Below are 12835 nucleotides of genomic sequence, written 5' to 3' on the forward strand. Positions count from 1 at the left end.
TTTGATGACTGATTGGATCTCTTTGCTTGTGATTGGTTGGTTGAGGTCTTCTGTTTCTTCTCTGGTCTAGGTTGTTCATATGTTTCCAGGAAATTGTCCATTTCCTCTACATTATCCATTTTGTTGCCATACGGTTGTTCATAGTATCCTCTTATAATTTTTTTAATTTCCTTGGGGTCTGCAGTAGTCACCTTTCTCATTCATTATTTTGATTATATGGGTCTTCTCTCTTTTTGATTTTGTCAGTCTAGCTAGGGGCTTGTCAATCTTGTTGATCCTCTCAAAGAACCAACTTTTGGTGTTACTTATCCTCTCTATTGTTTTTTTTTGTTCTCTATGTCATTTATTTCTGCTTTAATCCTTGTTATTTCTTTTCTTCTACTTGGTTTAGGATTGGTTTGCTGTTCATTTTCTAGCTTCTTCAGTTGATCCATTAGTTCTTTGATTTTAGTTCTTTCTTCCTTTTTAATATATGCGTTTAGTGGTATAAATTCCCCCCTCAGTACCGCTTTTGCTGCATCCCATAGGTTTTGGTATGTTGTGTTCTCATTTTCATTCGTCTCTCTATATTTAGCAATTTCTCTTGCTATTTCTTTGTTAACCCACTGATTGTTTAGGAGTGTGTTGTTTAACCTCCAGGTATTTGTGAATTTTCTAAGTCTCTGATGGTTATTGACTTCTAATTGTATTCCATTGTGGTCAGAGAATGTGCTTTGAATAATTTCAGTCTTTTTAAATTTATTGAGCCTTGTTTTATGTCCCAGCATATGATCTATTCTGGAGAAAGTTCCATGAGCAGTAGAGAAGTATGTGTATCCTGGTGATTTGGGATATAATGTTCTATATATGTCTGTTAAATCCAATTCATTTATCAGATTGTTTAGGTTTTCAGTTTCCTTATTGGTCTTCTGTCTGGTTGATCTATCTATAGGAGAGAGTGATGTGTTGAAGTCTCCCACAATTATTGTGGAAACATTAATTGCTTCCTTTAGTTTTGCCAGTGTTTGTCTCATGTATTTTGTGGCACCTTGATGGGTGCATAAATATTTGTGATTGTTATTTCTTCTTGTTGAATTGCCCCTTTTTTTTGTCTCTCAAAACATCCCTGCATTTAAAGTCTATTTTATATGAGATTAATATTGCTTCACCTGCTTTCTTTTGGCTGTAGCTTGCATGAAATATTTTTTTCCATCCCTTCACTTTCAATTTCTTTGTGTCCCTGTGTCTAAGATGAGTCTCTTGTATGCAACATATTGATGGTTCATTTTTTTTATCCATTCTGCAAATCTGTATCTTTTAATTGGGGAGTTTAATCCATTTACATTCAACATTATAACCGTGAAGGCATTTCTTGAATCAGCCATCTTATCCTTTGGTTTATGTTTGTCGTATATATTTTTTCCTCTCTCTATTAATATCCTTTAATGTACCCATACTGAATCTCTTTAGTACTGAACCTTTCTTCATGTCTCTCTCTCCTTTCTTTGTTTCTCTGTCTGTAGGGCTCTCTTTAGTATCTCCAGTAGGGCAGGTCTCTTGTTAGCAAATTCTCTCAGCATTTGTTTGTCTGTGAAAAATTTAAGCTCTCCCTCAAATTTGAAGGAGAGCTTTGCTGGATAAAGTATTCTTTGTTGGAAATTTTTTTCACTCAGAATTTCAAATATGACATACCACTGCCTTCTCGCCTCCATGGTGGCTGCTGAGTAGTCACTACTTAGTCGTATGTTATTTCCTTTGTATGTGGTGAATTGCTTTTCTCTTGCTGCTTTCAGAACTTGCTCCTTCTCTTCTGTGTTTGACAGTGTGATCAGAATATGTCTCAGAGTGGGTTTATTTGGATTTATTCTATTTGGAGTTCGCTGGGCATTTATGATTTGTGTATTTATGGTGTTTAGAAGATTTGGGAAGTTTTTCTCAACGATTTCTTTGAATACTCTTCCTAAACCTTTACCCTTTTCTTCTCCTTCTGGAACACCAATGAGTCTTATATTTGGATGTTTTATATTATCTATCATATCCCTGAGGTCCATTTCGATTTTTTTGATTTTTTTCCCCATTCTTTCTTTTGTGGTTTCATTTTCCATTCTGTCATCTTCCAGGCCACTGATTTGTTGTTCAGCTTCCTCTAGTCTTGTAATATAAGTATCCAGAATCTTTTTAATTTGGTCAACAGTTTCTTTAATTACCATAAGATCATCTATTTTTTAATTTAGTCTTACAATGTCTTCTTTATGCTCTTCTAGGGTCTTCTTGATGTCCTTTATATCCTGTTCCATGCTCTTCTTGATGTCCTTTATATCCCGTGCCATGGTCTCATCGTTCATCTTTAGTTCTTTGATTAGTTGCTCTAGGAACTGTGTCTCGTCTGATCTTTTGATTTGGGTGCTTCGGCTTGGGTTATCCATATCGTCTGGTTTTTTCATATGCTTTATAATTTTCTGTTGTTTTTGGCCTCTTGGCATTTGCTTAACTTGATAGGGTTCTTTTAGGATTTGTAGACCAATTGAAGTCCTTATCTCTAATTTGTCAGATCTACAACTTCGTGGAGTACACTTTCTCTGACTAACCAGCAAGTGGCATCCATGAGCCACCTATTTCCCTCAAGCCAGTTCTCCCCTGCTTTGCCTCTGTGGTGAGTGGGGGAGTAAGTCTTGTGGGGTCCAATTGTTGTATCAAGCTTGCGTGTGTAGTTGGTGTTGCCCGCCCTGTATAAGGGGTGTGTGTCTGGGCAGTCAGGGAAGGGGGGCAGCTCTAACAATCAAATCTCCCTGGTGTTCCTGTAGTTTTAAAGCTGCTGCAATAGTCTAATCCTTCAGTTCAGTCCTGCCACAGTTTGTCTCTGCCACTGACCCACAAGTCCTTGGTATTGGCATGTGGCCCCTGAGACTTGCGAGTGGGTCCCTCTTCCAGGCCTTGCCCCCCTGGTCCTCTGTTGAGGGATGACTGTACTATGTCACAGGTGAGTGCCGTCCCCCCAGGGCAGTTCTGAGCTGCCGGTCTGTGTAGGGAGGCTCCCAGTCTGCTGAAATGATGTCTGAACAGTGGTAGTTAATTCATACTGCTCCACCTTCCCAACTCTGGGACAACCAGCTGAGGGTGCAGGGAAGGCTAATGTCCATGTCCCATTTTGTGGTGTATGCGTGTTATTGGAAGCCCTTCCATCACACTGGGTTGTCTGGGGCAGCTCTGGGCTATGGGGCCAGCGACGGGCAGGAGTGTTTCCTGTCCACCAGGATGATGGCTGTGAGCGGACACCCCCCTTTTCTTGGGAAGTTGTGGTGTTTAGTGAATTTTCTCAGCCACTGGATTACTGCCTTTTGTCTCAGAGCTCTCTTAGTTCTGCTCTTGTCTTGACCTGCTCAAATTGCAAGTCTTTGAGGCTTTCTGTATTGAGCTTCTTAGAGTAAATGTTTTAGAAAAAGAAAAAAAGATAGAAAAAAAAGGGGGGGGGGGCTTCCTGGCATTTCTAACGGGTTATTGAAATGCTAAGACACAAAGCAGTTAGGGCTATTAAGGAAAGATCCAGGGGGCAGAGAGATCAGTTTTTCTTCAGGATTTGCAAATGAGCCTCAGGGCCTGAGTTCTGCCCTTCCCCTTTCTATGTTCACCAGAACTCCAAAAAGCCTCCGCTTTTATTTTTGAGTTTTTCTTGCTGTTTTTTGCTATGCCTGTCTCCTCTCTGCTGGGCTGGCTGCTCTCAGATTCTCTGGTGTCTGGTCTCAGTCTATCTATGGTTGGAGTTTGGATCAGTAGAATGAGTTTCCAATAAGAGCTCCCACTGCAGTTCTCCCTTCTCCTTCCCAGCGCTGACAGCCCCTCCTCCCATGGGACTGAGCCTGGCAGGGAGGGGTGTGGGTCCCCTGGCCACAAAAACTTACAGATTTCGCTGATCTCAGCAGTTCCAAATTTTCATGAGCGTTGTATGAAGTGTGCCTAAAGTCAGGTTGCTCTGTGGTGTCCAGTCCACGCAGTTCCTGGCTTTCTACCTACTTCCCTGGAGGAGTAACTAAAACATACACCTCACCAATCCACCATCTTGCCCCACCCTCCTCTTTGCCCAGTTTTAAATTGGGTTATTTATCTTTCCATTATTGAGTTGCACAGATTCTTTCATATCTTCTGGATACTAGACCCTCATCAGCTACATAATTTGCAACTATTTTTTCCCCATTTTGTGGGCAATCTTTTTACTTTGTTAATGGTATCATTTGCAGCACAAAAGTTTTTAATTTTAACGAAGTCCAGTTTATCTAGTTTTTCTTTTGTTGCTTGTGCTTTAGGTGTTATATCTAAGAAATAATTGCCTAATTTAGGGTCATGAAGATTTACACCTATGTTTTCTTCTGAAAGTTTTACCTCTCACATTTATGTGTTTGATCCATTTTTGAGTTGATTTTGTAGATGGTGTGAGGTAGAGGTCCAACTTCATTCTTTTGCATGAGCCTAGCTAGTTATATCAGCATCATTTATTGAAACATTTGTTGATTCATCTTGGTACCCTTGTCAAAAATCAATTCACCAGACTCGGGCAAGATGGTGGCATAGACAGGAGTGGAAGCTAAGTAGTCCCCCTGGAACAACTACAAAAAACCAGAAACAGCTAGTAAATAATCCAGAATAACTGCAGGGGGACAAACGAGACCATCCACTCATCGTACACCAACCTGAATTGGGAGGAATGCCCAAGAACACAGCATAAAATCTGTAAGTAAAACCTGTGGAACCAAGTCGTGAGACCCCCTCCCCCATAGCCCGAGCTGCAAAGCCTCGTGGTGCCAGAGAGAAGCTCTCTCCCAGCAAGCGAATATAGCTCAGCTGAACTCCAACTGGGGTTTTAAGTAGCGAGTGTGAACTGCTCACTACAGGTACGCATCCCCCAAAACAGACAGAGGCTTTGGGAGATGACTGACCTGGGAGAGCCGGAGGGTCGCCTTGGACTGGGTCTGAAGGGGACTGTTTCTTTTTTGGCTCAGTGGAGAAAGCCCCAGTCATTTTCAGTTTCCAGGGCTGTGACTCGGGGAAGGGTGGAGACAGCACAAGCAGAGAGCGAGACCATTGAAATGCTAATGACCTCCACCTGGGGGGTCTGTCTTCTCTAGGAGGAAAGGGGTGGGGCCCTTTCCATTCAGAACCAGACCCCAGAGCCTGGGGGAACACGGCCATACCGCCTCACACCAGTCAAGAATTATAGGCTGACAGGCGTCACCTGCTGGGCAGAAAAGCACAGTGACCCGAGGCATCAAAGGGTGGAGCAATTTTCTAAGACACACCCGCAGGGAAACCAGATACTGAATATTTCTTCCCTCTGGGACCTGAGACTGTTCTGGTCTGGGAAAACCTGATTTGGATAACCAAGGAAACCATGCCTAGACAACAGAAAATCACAACCTACACTAAGAAAAAGAAAGTTATGGCCCAGTCAAAGGAACAAATGTACACTTCAACTGAGATACAGGAATTTAAACAACTAATGCTAAATCAGTTCAAAAAGTTTAGAGAAGATATTGCAAAAGAGATAGAGGCTGTAAAGGAAGCACTGGACAAGTATACGGCAGAAATCAAAAGTTCAAAAAACCAACTAGTAGAATCTATGGAAATGAAAGGCACAACACAAGAGATGAAAGACACAATGGAAACATACAACAGCAGATCTCAAGAGGCAGAAGAAAACACCCAGGAACTGGAGAACAAAACACCTGAAAGCCTACATGCAAAGGAGCAGATGGAGAAAAGAATGAAAAAATATGAGCAACGTCTCCGGGAACTCAAGGATGAAACAAAGTACAATAATGTGCGTATCACTGGTGTCCCAGAAGGAGAAGAGAAGGGAAAGAGGGCAGAAGCAATAATAGAGGAAATAATTAATGAAAATTTCCCATCTCTTATGAAAGACATAAAATTACAGATCCAAGAAGCACAGCGTACTCCAAACAGAAGAGATATGAATAGGCCTACGCCAAGACACTTAATAATCAGACTATCAAATGTCAAAGACAAAGAGAGAATCCTGAAAGCAGCAAGAGAAAAGCGATCCATTACATACAAAGGAAGCTTAATAAGACTATGTGCGGATCTCTCAGCAGAAACCATGGAGGCAAGAAGGAAGTGGTGTGATATATTTAAGATACTGAAAGAGAAAAACAGCCAACCAAGAATCCTGTATCCAGCAAAGCTGTCCTTCCAATATGAGGGAGAGCTCAAAATATTTTCTGACAAACAGACAATGAGAGACTTTGTGAACAAGACACCTGTCCTACAGGAAATACTAAAGGGAGCACTACAGGGTGATTGAAGACAAGAGTGCGTGGTTTGGAACACAATTTTGGGAGATGGGAGCACAGCAATGTAAGTACACTGAACAAAGGTAACTATGAATGCGGTTGAGAGAGGAAGGTGGGGAGCATGTGAGACACCACAAGAAAGGAGGAAAGATAAAGACTGGGACTGTGTAACTTGGTGAAATCTAGAGTATTCAACAATTGTGATAAAATGTACAAATATGTTCTTTTACGAGGGAGAACAAGCAAATGTCAACCTTGCAAGGTGTCAAAAATGGGGAGGCATTGGGGGAGGGATGCAATCAGCATAAACTAGAGGCTGTAACTAATAGAATCATTGTATTATGCTTCCTTTAATGTAACAAAGGTGATATACCAAGGTGAATGCAGATAAGAGGGGGGGATAGGGGAGGCATGTTAGACACTTGACATTGGTGGTATTGTCTGATTCTTTATTCTACTTTGATTTAAGGTTATTTTTCCTTTTGCTGCTTCCTAGCTGTCATTTTTTTTTCCTCTTTCTTTTGCCTCTCTACCTTCTTTGACTCTCCCTCCTGCCTTGTGGAAGAAATGTAGATGCCCTTATATAGATAGTGGTGAAGGTGGTGAACACATAAATGTATGACCATGCAGAAAACCATCGATTATTTACTTGGGATGGAATGTATGGTGAGTGAACAAAACCATATTAAAAAAAAAATGGTTTGATGACAAAACCTCGAGAGCAATATACTGAGTGAAATAAGCCAGACACATTAGGACAATTATTACAGGGTCTCACTGACAGGAACTAATTATAATATGTAAACTCATAGACATGAAATATAAGGTACCAAGATATAGGACGAGGCTTAAGAATGGGGAGTGGTTGCTTAATATGAGGAGAATGTTGAATTAGGATGAACCCAAATGTTTGGAAATGAACAGGGGTGTTGGTAGCAAGATGTGAGAATAACTAACAGCGCCAAATGGTGTGTGAATGAGGTGGAAAGGGGAAGCTCAGAGTCATATATGTCACCAGAAGGAAAGTTGGAGGTCAAAAGATGGGAATGTATAAAACTGAATCCTACGGTGGGCAATGTCCATGATCAACTGTACAAATACTAGAAACCACTTCCATGAACCAGAACAAATGTATGACAATACAATTAGAAGTTAATAATAGAGGGGCATATAGGGAAGAACTATATATCTATTACAAACTATATACTACAGTTAGTATTTTCAACATTTTTTCATAAACAGTAACAAATGTACTATATCAATACTACGAGTCAACAAATGAGGGGGGTTGGTTAGGGATAGGGGAGGATTAGAGTTTCCTTTTCTTTTTTTCTTTTTTCATCTTTCACTTTATTTCTTGTCTGGAGTAATGAAAAGTTTCTAAAAATTGAACAAAAATTAAGTGTGATGGATGCACAGCTGTATGAGGGTACCCAGGGGCAAGTGATTGTACACTTTGGATCTTTGGATAATTGTATGGTATCTGAACAATCTCAATAAAAATGAAAAAAAAAATCAATTGACCACAGATACATGAGTTTATTTTATACTCTAAATTCTCTTCTGTTGATCTATCTGCCTATGCTAATGCCAGTACCACACTGTCTTAATTGCTGTTGTTTTGTAGTAAGTTTTGAAATTGGGAAGGGTGAGTTCTCCAATTTTTTTCTTCCTTTTCAAGTTTGTTTTATCTATTCTGAATCCCTTGCAATTCCATATGAATTTTAGGATCAGCTTTTTCATTTCTACAAAATGTAGGCTGGGATTTTGATCTGAATTGTGTCTGTAGATCAGTTTGGGGAATATTACCATCTCAACAATAGTAAGTCTTCTAAGCCATAAACATGGGTTGTCTTTGCATTTATTTAGGTCTTCTTTAATTTCTTTCAACAATGTTTTGTAGTTATGAGTGTATGAGACTTGCACTTTTATTAAATTTATCCCTAAGCATTTTGTTCTTTTTTGGTGCTATTGTAAATGGAACAGTTCTTATAATTTCATTTTAGATTTTTCATTGCTAGTGTATTGGAATACAATTGATTTTTGTGTATTTATCTTGTATCCTACAACCTTGCTGAACTTGTTATTAATTCTAATAGTGCATTAGTGAATTCCTTAGAATTTTCTATATAGAAGATAATGTCATCAGCAAATAGAAACAATTTTACTTCTTCCTTTCCAATCTGTTCCAACTATTTAACTTTTCTGCTTTTTGTTTTGTTTTCTTTTGTTTTGTTTTGTTCTTCTGTTCTTCCTTTATTGCCATCCCCATCCCTTTTTGGATTGATTCTTTTTTATAATTTTATTTTAGCATTCCTGTTGGATTTTTAGTTATTCTTTATTAAATTGTTTTTATAGTGGTTGCACTAGTGATTTCAATATGCATTCATAACTTTTACAGTGTAGTTATAGTTAGTAATGTGCTTCATGTAAAATATAGAAATCTTGCAAATTTATAGGCTCATATCTCACACTTGCTTAGGTTATAATTGTTATATGTGATGCATCCACATGCATTATGCACTTCAAAAAACAGTGTTACAGTGATTGTGAAAACCTTGTGGATCTCATTCCCTTTATCCAGTGTATGGATGGATGAATAGAAAAATGGAGACAAAAACTAAATGAAAAATAGGGTGGAATGGGGGGATGATTTGGGTGTTTTTTTTTACTTTTATTTTTTATTCTTATTCTCATTCTTTCTGGTGTAAGGAAAATGTTCAAAAATAGATTGGGGTGATGAATACACAACTGTATGATAGTACTGTAAACAGTTGATTGTACACCATGGATGACTGTATGGAATGTGAATATATCTCAGTAAAACTGAATTAAATTTAAAAAAAATAAGTGAATAAGGATTGTGATCAACCTGGGTAAAAACTAAGAAGACTCAGAGATTATCTCTGATGATAATTTCCAAATAACGATTCTGAGAAAATGTTTTCAGTGAAATTAATGCATAACCTTTCAAGTTGTCATTTTTTTTTTAAATAAACTATCTGCCTGCTTTTTTTAATGAAGAAAAACAATGTTATAATTTTAGATTTTAAAGTTATATGGTTTAGGGAATATTGAGGAAATGCAAGAAGGGTTTTATTTTTTTTAGTTACTCAAATATCTATTTCTGATGCTCTTCATTCTTCATTCTTTTTTTTTTTTTAATCATCATTTTATTGAGATATATTCACATACCACGCAGTCATACAAAACAAATTGTACTTTCGATTGTTTACAGTACCATTACATAGTTGTACATTCATCACCTAAATCAATCCCTGACACCTTCATTAGCACACACACAAAAATAACAAGAATAATAATTAGAGTGAAAAAGAGCAATTGAAGTAAAAAAGAACACTGGGTACCTTTGTCTGTTTGTTTCCTTCCCCTACTTTTCTACACATCCATCCATAAACTAGGTAAAGTGGAGTTTGGTCCTTATGGCATTCCCAATCCCATTGTCACCCCTCATAAGCTACATTTTTATACAACTGTCTTCAAGATTCATGGGTTCTGGGTTGTAGTTTAATAGTTTCAGGTATCCACCACCAGCTACCCCAATTCTTTAGAACCTAAAAAAGGTTGTCTAAAGTGTGCGTAAGAGTGCCCACCAGAGTGATCTCTCGGCTCGTTTTGGAATCTCTCTGCCACTGAAGCTTATTTCATTTCCTTTCACATCCCCCTTTTGGTCAAGAAGATGTTCTCCATCCCACGATGCCGGGTCTACATTCCTCTCCAGGAGTCATATTCCACGTTGCCAGGGAGATTCACTCCCCTGGGTGTCTGGTCCCATGTAGGGGGGAGGGCAGTGATTTCACCTTTCAAGTTGGCTTAGCCAGAGAGAGAGGGCCACATCTGAGCAACAAAGAGGCATTCAGGAGGAGACTCTTAGGCACAAATATAGGGAGGCCTAGCCTCTCCTTTGCAGCAACCGTCTTCCCAAGGGTAAAACTTATGGTAGAGGGCTCAACCCATCAAACCACCAGTCCCCTATGTCTGTGGTCATGTTAGCAACCATGGAGGTGGGGTAGGCGAATACCCCTGCATTCTCCACAGGCTCCTCAAGGGGGCACTACATCTTATTTTTTTTTTCCTTGTTTGTCTTTTTTCTTTTCTTTTTTTTTTTTTTTAACTTTCCCTTCTTTTTTAAATCAACTGTATGAAAAAAAAAGTTAAAAAGAAAACAAACATACAATAAAAGAACATTTCAAAGAGACCATAACAAGGGAGTAAGAAAAAGACAACTAACCTAATATAACTGCTTAACTTCCAACATGTTCCTACTTTACCCCAAGAAAGTTACATAATATAGCAACATTTCAGTGAACTTGTTCCTACTACATCCATCAGAAATTAACAGACCATAGTCATTTCTGGGCATCCCCAGAACGTTAAATAGCTTATCTGTTCTTCTTGGATTATTGTTCCCCCTTCCTTAATTGCTCTCTACTGCTAGTTCCCCTACATTCTACATTATAAACCATTTGTTTTACATTTTTCAAAGTTCACATTAGTGGTAGCATATAATATTTCTCTTTTTGTGCCTGGCTTATTTCGCTCAGCATTATGTCTTCAAGGTTCATCCATGTTGTCATATGTTTCACCCGATTGTTCCTTCTTACTGCCGCGTAGTATTCCATCGTGTGTATATACCACATTTTATTTATCCACTCATCTGTTGAAGGACATTTGGGTTGTTTCCATCTCTTGGCAATTGTGAATAATGCTGCTATGAACATTGGCGTGCAGATATCTGTTCGTGTCACTGCTTTCCGATCTTCCGGGTATATACCGAGAATTGCAATCGCTGGATCGAATGGTAGCTCTATATCTAGTTTTCTAAGGAACTGCCAGACTGACTTCCAGAGTGGCTGAACCATTATACAGTCCCACCAACAATGAATAAGAGTTCCAATTTCTCCACATCCCCTCCAGCATTTGTAGTTTCCTGTTTGTTTAATGGCAGCCATTCTAACCGGTGTTAGATGGTATCTCATTGTGGTCTTAATTTGCATCTCTCTAATAGCTAGTGAAGCTGAACATTTTTCATGTGTTTCTTGGCCATTTGTATTTCCTCTTCAGAGAACTGTCTTTTCATATCTTTTGCCCATTTTATAATTGGGCTGTCTGTACTATTGTCATTGAGTTGTAGGATTTCTTTGTATATGCAAGATATCAGTCTTTTGTCAGATACATGGTTTCCAAAAATTTTTTCCCATTGAGTTGGCTGCCTCTTTACCTTTTTGAGAAATTCCTTTGAGGTGCAGAAACTTCTAAGCTTGAGGAGTTCCCATTTATCTATTTTCTCTTTTGTTGCTTGTGCTTTGGGTGTAAAGTCTAGGAAGTGGCCTCCTAATACAAGGTCTTGAAGATGTTTTCCTACATTATCTTCTAGGAGTTTTATGGTACTTTCTTTTATATTGAGATCTTTGGTCCATTTTGAGTTAATTTTTGTGTAGGGGGTGAGGTAGGGGTCCTCTTTCATTCTTTTGGATATGGATATCCAACTCTCCCAGCCCCATTTGTTGAAAAGACCATTATGGCTCAGTTCGGTGACTTTGGGGGCCTTATCAAAGATCAGTCGGCCATAGATCTGAGGGTCTATCTCTGAATTCTCAATTCGATTCCATTGATCTATATGTCTATCTTTGTGCCAGTACCATGCTGTTTTGGCAACTGTGGCTTTATAATAAGCTTCAAAGTCAGGGAGTGTAAGTCCTCCCACTTCGTTTTTCTTTTTTAGAGTGTCTTTAGCAATTCGAGGCATCTTCCCTTTCCAAATAAATTTGATAACTAGCTTTTCCAAGTCTGCAAAGTAGGTTGTTGGAATTTTGATTGGGATTGCATTGAATCTGTAGATGAGTTTGGGTAGAATTGACATCTTAATGACATTTAGCCTTCCTATCCATGAACATGGAATATTTTTCCATCTTTTAAGGTCCCCTTCTATTTCTTTTAGTAGAGTTATGTAGTTTTCTTTGTATAGGTCTTTTACATCTTTGGTTAAGTTTATTCCTAGGTACTTGATTTTTTTAGTTGCTATTGAAAATGGTATCTTTTTCTTGAGTGTCACTTCCGTTTGTTCATTTCTAGCATATAGAAACATTACTGACTTATGTGCATTAATCTTGTATCCTGCTACTTTGCTAAATTTGTTTATTAGCTCTAGTAGGTGTATCGTTGATTTCTCAGGGTTTTCTAGATATAAGATCATATCATCTGCAAACAATGACAGTTTTACTTCTTCTTTTCCAATTTGGATGCCTTTTATTTCTTTGTCTTGCCGGATTGCCCTGGCTAGCACTTCCAGCACAATGTTGAATAACAGTGGTGACAGCGGGCATCCTTGTCTTGTTCCTGATCTTAGAGGGAAGGCTTTCAGTCTCTCACCATTGAGTACTATGCTGGCTGTGGGTTTTTCATATATGCTCTTTATCATGTTGAGGAAGTTTCCTTCAATTCCTACCTTTTGAAGTGTTTTTATCAAAAAGGGATGTTGGATTTTGTCAAATGCTTTTTCAGCATCTATTGAGATGATCAATTGATTTTTC

Source organism: Choloepus didactylus, chromosome 17, assembly GCF_015220235.1.
Source record: "Choloepus didactylus isolate mChoDid1 chromosome 17, mChoDid1.pri, whole genome shotgun sequence".
Taxonomy (NCBI): Eukaryota; Metazoa; Chordata; class Mammalia; order Pilosa; family Megalonychidae; genus Choloepus; species Choloepus didactylus.